Below are 19,674 nucleotides of genomic sequence, written 5' to 3'. Positions count from 1 at the left end.
GTAAAAGCTTTAGAAAGACAACCTTAAGCGCAGAATCTCATAATTACCTTCATAAAACACTTAGGGAGTGGTAAGAACATATTAGTGAGGCAAAGATAAAAGAAAGATAAAAAGTTGAAGAAAAGATAAAAGTCGAAGAAAAAGTCTATAAAGTTTTAATGACAGAAAAACAGACAGAGACTAGTAAACGAACTAGGGCAACTTAGTTAATACTTGAGTCGCGACTAGGGTTAGGTATTATATGAAAAGTTAAACTGTTTCAGTATAGACTTAATGAACCTATACTTGGGACAGACTAACTATTCATACCGAAATTTACATAAGCTTTAAATACATACGTTAAACAGAGAAATCAGAGCAGAGTAAAGAAAACACAGAGAACAGAGTAACCAGAGAAAAGTAAAGAGATACAAAGAAAAGAGTAATCAAAGCAGAGTAAAAAGACAAAGTGAAAAGAGTAATATGATAAAGAGAAATTGTTTGAGCCAAGATATTGTAGAAGTAAAAGCTGCAAAGTTTGTATAGTATGATTGAACAGAGAAAGAAAGAAGTACTGCATAAGAATGTGAAAGTAATGATGAACAATGAGAATGATATTGAATGATGATAATGAGAAAAGAGTAATATAACAAAGAGAATAGAGGAGAAGAGTATAAAGATAAAGAGTTAATCCTTGTGGCATGATATTATATTATATGTTCATCTGATGCTTTTCTATTGGCCCTAGAGGTCCTGTAGGCCCAAGTTCACCTACAGTAAGTTGTTATTCCTGTAGGCCGAAGTTCACCTGCAGTGAATATCAATTGTGTATCTCAGGGTGTTGCTCCTGTAGGCCGAAGTTCACCTGAATGGTTTGAGCCAAGATATTGTAAAAGTAAAAGCTGTAAAGTTTGTATAGTATGATTGAACAGAGAAAGAAAGAAGTACTGCATAAGAATGTGAAAGTAATGATGAACAATGAGAATGATATTGAATGATGATAATGAGAAAAGAGTAATATAACAAAGAGAATAGAGGAGAAGAGTATAAAGATAAAGAGTTAAGCCTTGTGGCATGATATTCTATTATATGTTCATCTGATGCTTTTCTATTGGCCCTAGAGGTCCTGTAGGCCCAAGTTCACCTACAGTGAATATCAATTGTGTATCTCAGGGTGTTGTTCCTGTAGGCCGAAGTTCACCTACAGTGAGTTGTGATACCTGTAAGCCGAAGTTCACTTACAGGGGCGCCATTTCTGTAAGTCGAAGTTCACTTACAGAGGTGTTATTTCTGTAGGCCGAAGTTCACCTACAGAAAGTTGTTGTATTGTGATTAAACTATTCCTGTAAGCCGAAGTTCACTTACGGGACTGCTATTTCTGTAGGCCGAAGTTCACCTACAGAAAATAAGCCATATCTAGGACTAGTTCCTAGGTAATGTCGGGCTGCAGGGTGTAAACCAACACGTGAGCTCATGGCCTGCATAGGACAGACATGCATCATACTTGGTTGCGCATTTCCTCTGTTATGATTGTTGTTTGAATGTATGCTTTCTTTATTTTCATTCTATTCTTTGTGTCTGTGTTTTGTTTTCTTATATTCTTTTGTTTGTGTTTTTCCTCCCTAGTTTCTTTATTTATCTGTATCTTCTGTTTACTATTTCTCTGTATTCTGCTATATGTCTGCTAAGCGACACGAAATTAATGAACTTAACTAATAACCCCGACCCTACTAAGAACTCCCCAGTTCTTACCCCTTCTCTCTCCCTTCCCCCTTCAGATGGAAGCAAGAGTTCCTTTCCGTAGTTCGCTGACGATCGTTTGCGAAAAGGATTCCGCTCTAGGTAGTCTTCTGAGTCTAGGGTGAATCCCATTCTCTGTTTATATGTAAATATTGTGAGACCAGCCGTATTTATGTGTAGTTGTTTATAACTGTTTTATCTATTATTATCTGTGAATTGATTATGAATGATTCTGTTTATTAATCCAAATGTTTTAAAAAAAAAGTACCTCATAAAATAACTACGCTTTTAACAACGAATCAGGCTCATATAATAAATAATAGATAATAAATAGGTAGACAAGTTGGTAGCGCTCAGCTTCTAGTATGATCATGACGTACCAGAAATTGGGTCGTTACAGTAAGGCCTGTCATCTGCCCGTGGAACTAGAACATAAGGCCTATTGGGCAACCAGATTCCTAAACTTTGATGCCAAATTAGCCGGAGAAAAAAGATTGCTCCAGCTAAATGAGCTAGAGGAATTCAGACTCACTGCTTTCGAAATTGCCAAGCTTTATAAAGAGAAAAAAAAAAGGTGGCATGACAGAAAGCTGTCATCTAGAGTCTTTGAACCAGGACAAAAGGTTCTGTTGTTTAACTCTAGGCTCAGGCTGTTCCCCGGGAAACTGAAATCCCGGTGGAGGGGACTATATGTGATTACAAGTGTATCACCGTATGGTTATATGGAGCTTCAACACATTGATTCTGATAAGAAGTTCATTGTTAATGGACAGAGAATCAAGCACTATCTTGAAGGCAATGTTGAGCAAGAGTGCTCCAGGCTGAGGCTAGATTAAAAGCTCAGCAAGGTCCAGCTAAAGACAATAAAGAAGCGCTTGCTGGGAGGCAACCCAGCCATTAGCAAAACTTTTTCTGTTATTTTGCCCTATTCTTCATTTTATTTATTTATTTATTTTTAAAGCATATAAGTTCAATGTTAATAAGGTAAAGAGTCAATTGCATAGGTTCACAGGGTTACAGAAGGATTCAGCACACAAAACAGAGAAAAAGAGCTCACTGGCAAGAAAACGCCAGTAAGAGGCACAACTGGGCGTTAAACGCCCAAAAGGAGCATCTACTGGGCGTTTAACGCCAGTAAAGATAGCCATCTAGGCGTTAAACGCCAGAAAGAAGCAGCTTCTGGGCATTTAACGCCAGATTGACAGCATCCTGGGCGTTCTGAAAAACGCCGAGTAACAAAGGGGTTTCTGGCGTTTAACGCCAGCTAGAAGCAACAGTTGGGCGTTAAACGCCCAAAACAAGCAGCAATTGGGCGTTAAACGCCCAAAACATGCAGCAGTTGGGCGTTTAACGCCACGATTGTGGGGAGTAGGCAATTTCGTTTTCAATTCAAATTTTTTCCATTTTTTATGTTTCACTTCATGATTTCTTGCACAAACATGTTACAAATCCTAATTTTTCAAATCCTTTTTTTTCAAAGGATATCAAATGTATCTTAATTCATAAACCCCTTTTCCTCTTCAAATTATTTTCAAATCCTTTTCAAAACAAATCTATCTCTTTTCCTTCTAAAATCTTTTCAACTCATCAATATCTTTTTCAAATCTTCACATCATCTTTTTCAAAATCCATATTTATCTTTTTCAAATACCTTTCATATCTTTTCAATTTTAAATCACATCTTTTCAAAGTTCATAACCAAAGAACATTCAGACCATTTTTACAAAATAATGAGTCTAAGGTCAGTGATCCCGGAAGTTAAATTCGATCTGAAAGAAGATGAATATCCAGAGATCTAAGAGCAAATTCGAAACAGGAGCTGGGAAGTCCTGGCTAATCCTGAAACAAAGGTGGGAAAAAACATGGTTCAGGAATTCTATGTCAATCTATGGCAGACGGACAGGCAAAGGATAGCTGGAACCGCATTCTATGACTATAGAACTTTGGTCAGAGGGAAGGTTGTTTACACCCACCCTGATAAAATAAGGAAAATCTTTAAGCTGCCTAAACTGCAAGATGACCCAGACTCCTTTAATAGGAGAATGATGAGATCAAACCTGGGCTTGGATAAAATCCTAGAGGACATATGCCTCCCTGGAGCCAAGTGGACAACCAACACAAAGGGTGCCCCGAACCAACTCAAGAGAGGAGATCTCAAACCAGTCGCCAGAGGCTGGCTGGACTTCATTGGGCGCTCTATACTGCCCACTTGCAACCGCTGTGAAGTCACCATCAGAAGGGCAGTGATGATTCATTGCATTATGCTAGAAAAAGAAGTGGAAGTTCATCAGCTGATTGCTTGTGAGCTTTACAAAATTGCAAACAAGAACTCCAAAGATGCCAAATTGGCCTATCCAAGCTTAGTTTATCTGTTATGTAAAGATGCTGGGATAAAGATGGGAGTAGATAAGTATATCTCAGTTGAGCAACCAATCACCAAAAAGTCTATGGAAGGACAACAAGTGCAGGACGACCCCATCAAGAGAAAAGCAGAGGAGTTCCTCCCGGAAATCCCTCAAATTGAATACTGGGAGCGCCTAGAAGCATCTGTCACCAAGTTGCAAGAAGCTGTGGATCAACTGAAGGAAGAACAACAAAATCAAAACAGCATGCTCTACAAATTGCTTAGAGAACAAGAAGAGCAAGGGCGTGAACTGAAGGAATTAAAGCGTCAGAAACTATCTCTTGAAGGGCCAAGCACTCCACAGACTAAAGAGGCATTCACCTCCCAAATTCAAGGTTGTTGAGTTCTAATCTTAGCCTGAACTCTGTGATCATTGTTCTTATTTGAGTTTTACCTTAGAAGTTATATATGAGTAGTAGTAATTAGTATCTATATTCTGATTTTATCTCCAATTAAGCTATAATTTATTTTTCTCATCATCATTGAACATGAATAAAATAGCAGATTTTCTTTAGAATAAGGAGGTAATATTTTTCGAGTTTTTAATAAGAAAAATTCTAATTATTTACATGTAGTGGCAATACATTTTGTCTTCTGAATGAATACTTGAACAGTGCATGTGTCTTTTGAATTTGATGTTTATGAATGTTAAATATGTTAGCTCTTAAAAGAATGATGAAAAAGGAGAAATATTATCTGATAATCTAAAAAATCATAAAAATGATTCTTGAAGCAAGAAAAAGCGGTGAATACAAAAGCTTGCAAAAAAAATGGCAAAAATAAAAGAAAAAGAAAAAGAAAAAGAAAGTAGAAAAAGTCAATAGCCCTTAAAACCAAAAGGCAAGGGTAATAAAAAGGATCCAAGGCTTTGAGCATCAGTGGATAGGAGGGCCTAAAGGAATCAAATCTTCGCCTAAGCAGTAAACCAAGCTGTCCCTAACCATGTGCTTGTGGCGTGAAGGTGTCAAGTGAAAACTTGAGACTAAGCGGTTAAAGTCAAGGTCCAAAGAAAAAAGAAGAGTGTGCTTAAGAACCCTGGACACCTCTAATTGGGGACTTTACCAAAGCTGAGTCACAATCTGAAAAGGTTCACCCAATTATGTGTCTGTGACATTTATGTATCCGGTGGTAATATTGGAAAACAAAGTGCTTAGGGCCACGGCCAAGACTCATAAAGTAGCTGTGTTCAAGAATTAACATACTGAACTAGGAGAATCAATAACACTATCTGAATTCTAAGTTCCTATAGATGCCAATAATTCTGAGCTTCAATGGATAAAGTGAGATGCCAAAACTGTTCGGAAGAAAAAAGCTACTAAGTCCCGCTCATCTAATTAGAATTTGAGCTTCACTCAAAAACCCTGAGATATTATTGCTTCTTGACTTATTTGTATTCTATTTTATTTATCTAGTTGCTTGGGGACAAGCAACAGTTTAAGTTTGGTGTTGTGATGAGCGGATATTTTATACGCTTTTTGGTGTTGTGATAGTACATACTTTGCTCAAGGATAGACGACGTAAACTGGCGTTCAACGCTAGTTCCATGTTGCAGTCTGGCGTCAAACGCCAGAAACAGGTTACAAATGGGAGTTGAACGCCAGAAACAGGTTACAACCTGGCGTTTAACTCCAGAAACAGCCTAGGCATGTGAGAGGCTTAAGTCTCAACCCCAGCACACACCACGTGGGGGCCCCAGAAGTGGATTTCTGTACCATCTATCATAGTTTATTCATTTTCTGTAAACCTAGGTTACTAGTTTAGTATTTAAACAACTTTTAGAGGTCTATTTCGTACCTCATGACATTTTAGATCTGAACTTTGTACTCTTTGACGGCATGAGTCTCTAAACTCCATTGTTGGGGGTAAGGAGCTCTGCTGTGTCTCAATGAATTAATGCAAATATTTCTGTTTTCCATTCAAACACGCTTGTTTCTATCTAAGATGTTCATTCACACTTCAATATGATGAAAGTGATGATCCGTGACACTCATCACCATTCCCAATCTATGAACGTGTGCCTGACAACCACTCCTGTTCTACCTTCGATTGAATGAATATCTCTTGGATTCCTTAATCAGAATCTTCGTGGTATAAGCTAGAATCCATTGGCAGCATTCTTGAGAATCCGGAAAGTCTAAACCTTGTCTGTGGTATTCCGAGTAGGATTCAGGGATTGAATGACTGTGACGAGCTTCAAACTCACAAAGGTTGGGCGTAGTGTTAGACGCAAAAGGACCAACGGATCCTATTCCAACATGGGTAAGAACCGACAGATGATTAGCAGGGCGGTGACAGCGCACCTGGACCATTTTCACTGAGAGGACAGATGGTAGCCATTGACAACGGTGATCCACCAACATACAGCTTGCCATAGGAGGACCTTGCGTGCGTGAAGAAGAAGACAGGGGAAACCAGAGATTCAGAAGACAAAGCATCTCCAAAACTCCAACATATTCTCCATTACTGCAGAAGAAGTATTTATTTCATGCTCTTTTATTTTTCGTAGTTCAAACTGATAAACATAATTGATATCCTGACTAAGAATTACAAAATAACTATAGATTGCTTCAAGCCAACAATCTCCGTGGGATTCGACCCTTACTCACGTAAGGTATTACTTGGACGACCCAGTGCACTTGCTGGTTAGTTGTGCGAAATTGTGAGAAATAGTAATATTGACATTGACATACACAATTTCATGTACCACTTATGTATCAAGTGGTAATACTTTAAAACAAGGCATTTAGAGTCGTAGCTTTGTTATCAACTCATGTGGCAAAGCACCCAAAAAGGAGAAGCTAATAAGAAAATGAAAAGTTTGCTTCAAGGAAGAAATATAAGGAGAATATTTCATAAAATGAGCTAGATAGAAGCATCAATCATTTATATTTCTTTTGTGATTGTAGCATGCATAGAAAACTAGCCAACCAAGAACATTAACTTGCTATTCTTCTCACCTTGGTTTGTCAAAACATACTGCATGATTCTTTTCTTGCTTGGGAACAAGTAAGGTTTAAGTTTGGTGTTGTGATGACATGTCATCATGTCATGTTTTTTCTATGCTTTTTCATACAAGAAATTGATGATTAGTGCTTAAATATTGAATGCTTTTGTGCTTAAAATAGTATATTTCTTTGATCTTTTAATTTTATAATTTTTGAAGAAAATAAGTGGAAAAAGAAGCAAAATAGCACAAAATCAGCTCAAAAAAGAAAAGAAGAAATTTGGGGCACATTTTTGAAGTTTGAGCACGCTTTGGAACCTTAGGCTATGCTTTTAAAAGCGTGGCCCATGACCATGAAGCCTTGGCACCAGTAACATGATACATTAGTATTAATATCTTATGCATGCATTACCATGAATTGCTAATTAAAGCATGCATGCATGAAACATTTATTACTAATGCCAATTGGCAATGAACGAATCAAGCTTTACGTTAATGCATTGGCATTACTATGTAATATAATAAAGTAAATGAAGGCATGCAATACATTAGTAACGCCATCAAATTCATGAACCAAGCAATAGAGCAAGCGTTCATTAAGCAACAGAGCGCTACGTTAAAGCATGGAAACGTTAATTGAAAGGGAAGCTTGGAAAGTGAGCGCCACGCTCACTAAGTGAGCATTTTTTGGAATTTCAACTTGGGAGGCAAGCCTTGTGCCATCCATACATACTAGGAGCGCTCAATATTGTAACTCGGCGCTCACTAAGAGAGCATTGGGAAGAGAAAAATGCGCACCAAAAGGGCAGCGCTTGAAGAACCAACGTGGCGCTCACTAAGGGAGCGCTAGTGAAGAATGAGCGCACGAGAGATGCTTGATAAACCCCGTTTTTAGGGTTTATCATATATAGATTTTGATGGTTTTATCAATGATCTTCCACACTTATTCATATAAAAATGCATGATTTTGTGTTCCTTTCCTAATTTTGCTTCATAGATGAAAACATGCTTCTTTTGCATTAAAATTGATATATCGTAATCCTCCTCTATTACCATTCCATTGCTAATTCACTTTTACTTTGATAAAAGTTGTAGATCTACTCTTCTTCTACTCTCAATTTGTACTCTTTTGATTCATTCACTTGGATCTAGATTTGTGAACTTGTTACTTTGAATTTTGATTAATGAATTGAGGAATTTCATTCAATTTCTTGATTGTTGATGATTGCTTGAATTAGATAGCTTTAATTCAACTATTTTCTCTCAATTTCATCATGTGTTCAATGATTGTCCACCAATTGTTTGTGAAAATGACAACCCTAGCTATGGAGTAGATTTTTCTTACTTGGCTTGGGGGTTGAGTTATTGGAGACACTTGAGTAGTGGATATTAATTTTTGATTAGGAGTTGAGAATTGCTAATTGACTTGGAGTGCACTAAAGCTAGACTTCCCTAGGGTTAGACTAGGACTTGTGACTGAAGTTAGTTACTTTCACTTGACCTTCCTCCATTATTAGGGGGTTAACTAAGTGAAACAATAATCAATTCGTATTACAATTGAAGGAAACTATAATGATGGAACTTCCAATACTCACCCTTAACCAAGGCCTTTACCTTAATCAATTGTTGATTACCTTTGATTAGCTTAAATTCTTGCACCAACTCTCAAAACCACAAAAGACTTCCTAATCAATAATGCGCATTCAAAGGAAATTCCTAAGGAGGATAACCCGAGACTAATACTCTCGGTCATAGGTTTTAGAATTGTTTGATGCAATATTTACATGTCGGTTAGACTATACTCATGATTGAACTCACTGTTAACTTTTATACCGGTATAAGAATTTCTTTCATCAAAATGGCGCCATTGCCGGGGAATTGCTTATGTGTGCCATTCTATTGGTTAGTTTAAATATGTTAATATGTGGATACTTGCATTTTTCTCTTGATTGTTTGTTTGATTGATTTTCAGTTAGGATTAATCTTTGCTTATGTACTATTTGAGGTCATGAGCTTCTTATCTCCTTCATTGTATGACGCGTTCACTACGAAATCCGAGCTTAGCTCCATTTGATTCAGAAATTGAAAGAACTTTGCTTCATATTAGCAAGCTCGGAGGCGGCTAGCCTTTGAGGGATTCCGAATTGTCATTCAAAGAAGGCACTAATTACTCTTCCATTGATACTACTAATAGTTCTTCTTTTGATCTAGGTTGTGACAATATGGCCACTCCAAGGAGAGTTACTCTCAAGGAAGCGGGTGCACCGAACTTCGTTCTCCAACATCTTCATGTGCTTCATCCCAACATGAATGCAAACTTTGAACTCAAGACCGCTCTCATCAATCTTCTACCAAAGTTCCATGGACTTCCCGCACAAGATCCAATTAGACACCTTAAGGACTTTCATGGTGTATGCTCGACCACTAGGCGGGAAGGATCCGATGAAGTGGCCATATGGTTGTTTGCCTTCCCATTCTCGCTTGAGGGAAGGGCCAAGGAGTGGTTTTATACCTTACCTAGTGATGTTGTCTCCGATTGGGACTTGCTTAGAAGAGAATTTCTAGATAAATTCATGCCCGTAAAAATGACGGAAAAGCTAAGGAAGGAGATCTCATGTATTTTACAAGGCAAGATGGAAACTCTATATGAGTATTGGGAGCGGTTTTGCAAACTTCTTAACTCATGTCCAAACCACATGATTGATACTCAAGTATTGCTTAGCTATGTGTGCCAAGGCATAAGAGAGCAAGATAAGAATCTACTGGATGCCTCAAGCAACGGTTCTTTGTCAAAGTATAGGACGGCGGAGGAGGCATGGAAACTCATTACCGACTTGCCCGAGTCCACTCAACATTCTAGACGGAGAATCAACGTCCCAAATGCCGTGAATGAAGTCTCTTCTAGTGGTGAGACCGCCACCCTTACCAAAACCTTGTGTGAGATGACAAGTCTTCTAAACCAACTCCAAGTGAATCAACAACAACCTCCACCATCTCCTCAACACCAACAAAGCCAATAATTGGTCCCCCAAAGAGTATGCGGTATTTGCTCATGCTACTCCCATTACACGGATGAATGTCTGAGTCTCCAAGAAGATAACACTCTAGCGGCTACCCACAACTTTTATGATCGCCCCTTCTATGGCCACCCTAATCAAGGATACCATTCACAAGAGAGAAATTTCAACCAAGGGTACCCCCAACAAGGAGGCAATTACAACCAAGAGAGTAAGAACTCTAATCAAGGTTGGAGGGATAGCTCCAACCAAGGTTGGCGGGACAATTATCAACAAGGAGGTAGGGACAATGGAGGCAACCAAAGATGGAACACTAACAATCTACAAAACAGATACTCACAAAACCTTCCAAATCAACAACCAAACCTACGTACCAGCCACCTCATAGACAACCACCTCCACCCAACCAATCACAAGCACCACAAATCACCTATCCTTCCCCTTCTTCAAATCATGATGAGACACTCTGGTCCATACTTCAAGGGAAAAAAGAACTCCAAAATACTCTCAAATCAAGTCTTAATGGCCTCACTTCCACCCTCCAAGCCTTCATTGCTCGTATGGAGACACCTTCTACCTCCACTCCTCAAGCGCCAAACTCTAGTGCCATACCTTCTCAACCTCTACCCAACCCCAAGGATGGCATCAACGCCGTAACCTTGAGGTCCGGAACTCAATTGAAAGAGAGTAGCTCAAAGGCACCTAGTCCGATTATAGTTACTTGGTGCACGAAATCACAATCACACTTTTGTAATTCCGCACAACTAACCAGCAAGTACACTGGGTCGTCCAAGTAATACCTTACGTGAGTAAGGGTCGATCCCACAGAGATTGTCGGCTTGAAGCAAGCTATGGTTGATGCACGGAAAACTTGTCTCATAATAAATTTCCTTCGGCAGGTGTACCGAATTTGTCGTCAAGTAAAAACTCACAATAGAGTGAGGTCGAATCCCACAGGGATTGATTGATCAAGCAACTTCAACTAGAGGAATATTCTAGTTGAGCGAATCAGAATTTGAGTTGAGAATTGCAGAAAATCAAATGGCGGGAAAGTAAATAACAGAAAAGTAAATGCTGGAAATAAAGAGCTGAATGTAGATGATGCGAAGTAAATTGCAGAATCTTAAATGGGAATGGGGTAATTGCTCATAAAAGTAAATGACAGAAAGTAAAGAGAATGGGTAAGATCAGAAATGGGGAGTTCATTGGGCTCAGGAGATGTTGCATTCTCCGGATCAATTTCATTTTCATCTCTTCCTCAATCAATGCACTTATTGATCTCCTTGGCAATCTTAAGTGATCGAATTACAATTCCTTGCAATTCAATCTCTCAAATCTTGATCAATAGCCAATTCCTTGGTCAATTGCTCATGAGAAGAGATGAAGTATGGTCACTGATTATACCACATGCATTTCCCAAATCAAGTGTTGATAGAATTATAGCCACATATCCATCCAAACCCAATTTGGTCCAGCATGAGAAAGTATTTCTAGCATGATCTCTTCATTCCTTTTTCAAGGCTCAGAAGAGATCCAAGTTTGAATAGCTTCTTTTCCAAGATAACTACCCAATTGGATGAAGATCGAAAGCTTTCAAGTAAAATCAAGAGAAAAGATAGAAGAAGAATAATGAAAACTAGTATTGATCAATCAAATTACAACAGAGATCCCTAACCCAATGAAAGGGGTTTAGTTGTTCATAGCTCTGGAAAATGAAAACAAAGATGGAGAATACATCAAATTGGCTTTACTTTGGCTCAGGACGTTAGTGGTGTTAACGTTCAGTAAAAATATGGGTTCGAGAACGTTAGTGACAATTACCTTTTTCACTAACGTTCCTCACCAAAGTAAGAGCCATGTTAACTTCAACGTTAGTGGCACAAACGTTGCCACTAACGTTGCCTCTATGTCCTTCGCACACGTTATTGGGACTCACCTTTCCCAGTAACGTTGAGAAGTCTCCCCCTTCCTTACGTTAGAGTCCACGTTAACTTAGTTAACGTGGCTCTTTTAACGTAAGCTTGCCAACCTTCGAGAACGTTAGTGACACTTACCTTTGTCACTAACGTTCCAATGTGCCTTTAGCTCCCACGTTAGAGTCCACGTTAACTAGGTTAACGTGGCCTCTAACGTGGCTGTGCTAGCCATCTCCAATATTAGTGACAAAGCTGAATGTCACTAACGTTGGCTCATCATCTCTCCTCCTCACGTTAGCTTCCACGTTAACTAAGTTAACGTGGGAGTTAATGTGGCTCATTGTGGCTTGTGTGGGCTCCTTCCAACGTTAGTGACAATGTTAGGTGTCACTAACGTTGGCGATCACCTTCCTTCTTCACGTTAGCTTCCACGTTAACTAGGTTAACGTGGGAGTTAACGTGGCTTATTGGGGCTTGTGTGGGTTAATCCTAGTGTTAGTGACAATGTTTGGTGTCACTAACGTTGTCGACCACCTACTTTCTTCACTTAGCTTCCACGTTAACTAGGTTAATGTGGGAGTTAACGTGGCTTATTGTGACTTGGCCAACGTTAGTGACAAAGTTGAATGTCACTAACGTTGGCTTCCCCTTTACTTCTTAACGTTAGAGGCCATGTTAACTAAGTTAATGTGGTTCTTAACGTGGCCACTTATGAGCTTGGTCCAACGTTAGTGATAATGTTAAGTGTCACTAACGTTGGCTCCCTTTCCTTTCTTCCACATTAGAGTTCACGTTAACTTAGTTAACGTGACTCTTAACGTGGGCAATGATGGCTTCGAGAGCATTATTGGCGATTACTTTTCTCATTAACTTTGCAAGTTACTCCAATTCCACGTTAGTGCCCACGTTAGTGTAACTAACGTAGCCACTAATGTGGTTCTTCTTTGCTTCCTTTGTCCTGAAATCAAGCAATCAAGTGCATCAAAGTTCTGGTCCAAGTCATGGAAAATGCAACATCAAATTTGTCATAAAATTCATGCAAAATCCTCATGAAATCATGTAAAGTGCACAATGTATTCTTGAATCAAGATGTAAGTGAATATCTACCCAAAACTAGCTTATTTTCTAAGGAAATGTATGAAACTACCCTAAAAACAGTAAAGAAAAGGTCAGTGAAACTGGCCAAAATGCCCTGGCATCACAACACCAAACTTAAAGCTTGCTTGTCCCTAAGCAAGTACTGGAACAAGAGAATGATGAATGGAATGCCAAGAGAAATGAGTCATTCTTGTGGAGGTCATGCCCCTAGTTTTATAGTGGTTTCATGCATAGCAACTTAGGTTCATTCCTGGCTTTCAGACCTTTATCATGTCCTAGAATACTCACTGTGATTGTATCCCATGAGACTTTTATTCATTGATCCTTTTATTGTTATTTCAGGGCTTATTTGTGTTCTTAGGCTAAGTGCTCTGTAAGGGGGCGACTCTTTAAGATAAGCTTTCAGCCAACACTCCCGAACCAGTTGGTTCAAGGTGCTAGGTGTTAAGACACCCCTAAGGACTTACTCCCTCACGTCTCTTTCCCCCATACATACACACCACAGGCATATAGTTTATTTATTTTCTTTTCTTGAGACCTTAGTGTCCAGCACCTCTTTGGGTTACTAAATGCTCTATAGTGAAGATTACTCTTGATAGTGGACTTTCAGCCGATAATCCCGAGTTAGTTAACCCAAGTTACCAAGTGATAAGGCACCCCTAAGAGCTTATTCATCCAAGTAGATCCCTCATACAGGAGCACCATAGACACATGCCTCAAAATTAAAACCATTGGTGCCTATCCTTATTGCTTACTCTTTTTCTTTTATTTTTCAACCTTTATTGTTCTTTCCCTTTTTCTTATTAGGATCTTCTTATTTAGCTAGTCTTATGGGGTGTGTCTCAAGCATAGTATTCCTGACAGATAGTTGTCCTCCCACCTGGTAGTTGAACCAACTTAGCTAACTTATGACTATACCATAAACTCATGAACTTACTCCATAGTATGAACTCTTCTCTAGTCTTTTAAAACACTCATTCTCTTTTTCATTTGATTCAAAGGGACAAGCATACAAGTAAGCAAAGTACGGATGCAGTGACATAAAGACTAGCAAACATAGACCTCTTCAACCAAAAACTTAAAAGACAAAATAAAAATAATTCAAACTAACATGGAAGCAAGTTCTATTTCATACAAGATCTTCCTTATTTAAAGCATAGAGAAAGATGGACCAAAGAAGGAACTCCACCACCTTTTACTCTTGTGGATGCCCATGCTTTCCTCCTTGTTTGTCTTCTTTGTGTCCTCTTGCATTCCCTCGTATTCGTGCCAATCTTGCTTGCTTCCAATCCTCAAGTGCCTTCCTCACTGATTCATGACTCTCTTCGACCTTTTGTCTTTCTTCCCGTGCTAATTCATCCCTCATTTCTTCATACCTTGTGATTCCTGGATGCAATATAGGCAGCTGTCCTACCAAGTAACCGAGCCTGGCTTGAGGATTTATATGATGCCCAGTCTCGCTCAGGTAAACTCCTTCTGTGAATGCCCTTTGCTCCTCCAACAGTTCTGCCTGTTCTATTTGTCTTCGATGAATCTCATGTATATGTGCACCTTGATGTTCTTGGATGTTGATTAGCCTCTAGATGGATTCTTGTTGCTCATTTTGCCTTTGTTCTGTCCCATCGAATGTTTCACTCCATTGTTGTCCTTGACTTAGTTGCTGATCCATCATTTGCTTTTGCCACTCCCCTTGTTGAGTCATCCATCTTGAGAGTGACTCCTCTTGTTGCCCCATCATCTGTAGTTGAAGCTCTCTCTGTGTTCCTTGGCTTTCCATATATTGTCAAGATAGCCCATCAATGGCTTCCTGCAATTGGTGCATATCCAAGGTGGCTGGTGCTTGCCCCTCTATGACTTGTCCTTCTACTACTTGAGGGGCCGGCCTCTTCCTTTGCTTCCGTTGAGGCATGGGGGATGCGGTAGCATGCATTTGTCGAACGGTTATTGGAATGCCCTCTTTTATCCACACGGGGTCCTCATCTTCAAACACCACCCCAGCTTTCTTGCACAGTCGGTAAATAGTGCTGGGGTAACCTAACGTTCCCCTTGAGTCGCTTTTCTCTGCCATTTTTCTAATGCCTTCTGCTATGAGTTCATGAACCTTGATCTCTCCTCCTTTGAGTATACAGTGCACCAGTGTGGCTCTCTTGAGATTCACCTCCGAGTTGTTCGCTGCTGGGAGGATGGACCTCCTTACAATTTTGAACCACCCTTTTGCTTCCGGGGTGAGATCTGCTCTCTTGATGAACCTTGGTCTCCTATCTGCATATCTTTCCCAGTCAGCTCCTGGTACACAAATGTCTTGCACAATCTGGTTATGATTAGGGTTGTTGTCCATTCTTGAATGATAACTCTCTTCTTCAAACGGTATGGACCGCTGCTTTAATGCCCTCATGACACTCATGGGACCAAATCCACAATCTTTCCTCTCACAAAGCTTATATATGACTCATCTGCCTTATCATATCGGACCGTATTTGCATAAAACTCTCTTATAAGATTTGCATTCACCTTAATGACCGGATCAGTGAGGAGCTCCCATCTTCTCTTTTCTACCTTCTTTGTGATTTCGGGACACTCAGTTTTCCTAACTTGAAATCCCAGCTCATAAATGATCTCCTTATCCACCATCCACCCGTATTGCAATGCATGGTGCAAGATTCTAAATCTCTTTTCATCATACGGGTGTTGCTCCATAGGTTCCTTTCCCTTCCTTCTTTTAGAGCTTGAAGATGCCATGAATGAGGGTTAAGGTGTGAAGTTGGCAAGGGTGTGGAGACTTTCGGTTGTTTAGGGTTGAGTGCAATGGATGGAGTGAGGGAGAATGTTTTTTTAAAAGGTTAGGAAATGCTTTGTTCTGAAATGGATATGTGTGAAGAGTGGGTGTGGAGTGTGAAGCTAGGGCACGGAAAAAGGATTACTTATATAGAGAGGTTGTGAGTGAATGGAGGGTGTAGATTGATGGAGTGGTTGCTTTGATGGACGGTTGGGGTTGTGCATGGAGAAAGGACAAGGATCATCACTTTATGAGGGTTATTGGTTCGGTCTTCAAGATTCTCTTTTCTTCAATGTTGCATGGCAACATTTTCCAATGCATTCCTTCTTGAGACAAGTGTGTAGTTTCTCTTCATGAAGTGGCCGAACCTTTCTCATTTAATTGTCCAATCAATCTCCTTCAATGCTCCTCTCCTTTTCCCTATAAAGATAAAATAAGAAAAGTAAGAATTAATATCATAAAGAAAAAACAATTTAAACTTTACGGCTAGAATAATAAAAAGAAGAAAAGATTAGATTGTTTATTCATGATCTCCAACTAACTAACTAACTGTGAATCCTTATATACACATTGGTGGCACCATGGGGTGACACCAAACTTAGTTTGGAGCACTGTGATGAAAAGTTCTGTTCAAGGCTCCAAGACTAGCATGCTCTCAGTTGCATTCATGCTTTCTTGGCACGCTTTGAACACCAAACTTGTTCTTCACTATATACTGCAGTATAAGGATTTCACCAAGTGTTTTTCAAGTTTGGGTTAGGATTCATGAATATTGACTTATTCACTATTTTCTAAAAGTATATAAAACATGGGTTGCCTCCCTTGAAGCGCTTCTTTAGCGTCACTAGCTTGACGTTTCTCCCTCATCAGGGTGGTTGGTAATGCTTAAAGTCCTCCCCTCTTGCTGTGGACTTATATCCATTGGTTGTACCAATGATCTCTACATGTTCCAAGGAGAGAACTCTGTTGATAGTGAAGACCTTAGGTAACTGAGATGGTACAGTGGGGAGATTAGGGGGGATATCTGGGAAGTAAGCTGAGATCACTTTATCCCCTGGAGAAAAGTCTTCCGTAGGGATCTTCTTGTTCCTCCACCCCCTTGGTACCTTCTTCTTTGTCCCTTTTGATGTTGCCTTGCTCTTTGTGACTTCTTCTTCTAAGAGAATTTTGTTGTTGTCTTCACATGTCTCTAGTGGTTTAGGTTCCTCCAGCTTTTCCTTGAGCTGTGACAACTGCTTATTTCCTTGTTCATCAACCAAGGGCTTTCCCAGGTGGGCTGGTTGTGCTTCAGTGCTTGCTTCCTCTTTCAGCATCTCATTATGATCGTTGCTTGGTTCTTTGTTCTCTTGGTCTGCTTCTTGTGAGAGTTTGAAGACATTAATGCTGAGTCGTTCATCATGGATCCTTAATATTAGCTCCCCTCGCTCCACATCTATGAGTGCTCTGGCTGTAGCTAGGAATGATCTTCCCAATATGATTGAGTGAGTGTGACTCTCTTCCATGTCCAAGATGACAAAGTCTGTGGGAAGAAAGTATTTCCCAACCTTTACCAACACATTTTCCACCACTCCTATTGCTTGTTTTTGAGTTTTGTCTGCCAGCCTGATGACTACATATGTGGGCATTATCTCATTGATCTTCAGCCTCTTCACCAGGGATAAGGGCATTAAGTTGATGCTTGCTCCCAAATCGTAGAGTACTTTATCAAACATTGTTTCTCCTATGGCACAGGGGACATGAAAACTCCCTGGATCTTTTCTTTTTGTAGGCAAGTATGGTTGAATGAGGGCACTGCACTCCTGTGCCATAGATGTGAAATGTTGGTGGCTTGCATTGTTGGGATTTAGGCATCTTTGATCAAGGCTTTTGTCTTGTTGATTTTCCCACCCAAAGTTTGGGTGATTCCTCCATCCAGGGTTGTAGGTCTTGGAGTATGGATCATGGTTTTGCCTAGGTGAATTCTCAATGTAGTTGACTTGCTCCTGACTTCCCTCTGCTTCTTCATTCACTACTTCTTGGGTTGTTGTTGAAGTGGAGATTGCTGCTACTTGGTTCCTCTCCATCTTCTTGGTTAGGTCAGCCAGCTGCTTGGTAATGAGCTTGTTCTGAGCCAGCAGAGCATCTACATTGTTTAGCACCATCACTCCTCTAGTGTTCCCTCTTTCGGAAGCATAGAAGTAGTCATTCTCTGCTACAGTTTCAATGACATCTATGGCCTCCTCAATGGTCTTCTTCTTGTTCAAAGATCCTCCGGATGAATGGTCTACGGCCTTCTTTGACTCATAAGATAGCCCTTCATAGAAAATGTGCAGCTGCACCCATTTGTTGAACATGTCAGGTGGACACCTCCTTGTTAGGTCCTTAAACCTCTCCCATGCTTAATACAGAGTCTCACCATCTTGTTGCCTAAAAGTTTGGACCTCAGCTCTCAGCCTATTGATTCGTTTAGGGGGGTAAAATCTTGCTAAGAATTTGTTCACCACATCTTCCCAAGTTGTCAAGCTCTCCCTTGGGAAAGACTCCAGCCACTTAGCTGCCTTATCCTTGAGTGAGAATGGAAATAAGAGCAGTCTATAGGAGTCAGGATGAACACCATTAGACTTCACTGTGTCACAAATTCTCAGGAAGGTGGTTAGATGTTGATTGGGGCCTTCTTGGACACTTTCTCCGAACGAACAGTTGTTCTGAACAAGGGTGATGAGCTGTGGCTTCAGTTCAAAATTGTTGGCGTGGATGGTTGGCTTTTGAATGCTACTTCCACAGTTTCCTGGGTTTGGATTGATGTAAGAGCCTAAAACTCTTCTATCCTCTGCAGCATGATTTGCGCGACCTCCTCCGCCATGGTTGTGAGTCTCTTCTTCATGATGGTTTTCCATGTTTTCTTCCATGTTTGGTTCAAAGTATTCCTCCTCTTCCTCAGCACCAACTACTCTTTTTCCTCTTGCTTCCCTCCTTAATCTAAAGAAGGTCCTCTCAGGTTCATAATCAAAGGAAGTTGAAGCCCCACTTCTTCTCCCTGTCATACAACCAACAAGTACAAGCAAGGAAAATAGATGCAAAAAGTATTTCTGTTAGAATTACTATTAGTGTAAGTAATGCAATATATCAAACAATTAGTGGGTTAGTGAAATAAATGGTAAATAACTAAAAATGAAAAAGTAGGGGGAAGGGAAGAAATTAACCAAAACTGAAGGAAAATTACTCAAACAGAAAATTAAATCAAACAAAAATAAAATGCTCAATCTAGTTATCCTCCAATTTAATCATTGTTTATGCACAATCAATCCCCAGCAACGGCGCCATAAACTTGATGCACGGAAAACTTGTCTCATAACAAATTTCCTTCGGCAAGTGTACCGAATTTGTCGTCAAGTAAAAACTCACAATAGAGTGAGGTCAAATCCCACAGGGATTGATTGATCAAGCAACTTTAACTAGAGGAATGTTCTAGTTGAGCGAATCAGAATTTGAGTTGAGAATTGCAGAAAATCAAATGGCGGGAAAGTAAATAACAGAAAAGTAAATGCTGGAAATAAAGAGCTGAATGTAGATGACGGAAAGTAAATTGCAGAATCTTAAATAGGAATGGGGTAATTGCTCATAAAAGTAAATGACAGAAAGTAAAGAGAATGGGTAAGATCAGAAATGGGGAGTTCATTGGGCCCAGGAGATGTTGCATTCTCCGGATCAATTTCATTTTCATCTCTTCCTCAATCAATGCACTCATTGATCTCCTTGGCAATCTTAAGTGATCGAATTACAATTCCTTGCAATTCAATCTCTCAAATCTTGATCAATAT

Source organism: Arachis ipaensis, chromosome B08 (genome assembly GCF_000816755.2).
Source record: "Arachis ipaensis cultivar K30076 chromosome B08, Araip1.1, whole genome shotgun sequence".
Lineage (NCBI taxonomy): Eukaryota > Viridiplantae > Streptophyta > Magnoliopsida > Fabales > Fabaceae > Arachis > Arachis ipaensis.
Note: the sequence above shows the minus strand (reverse complement) of the source record.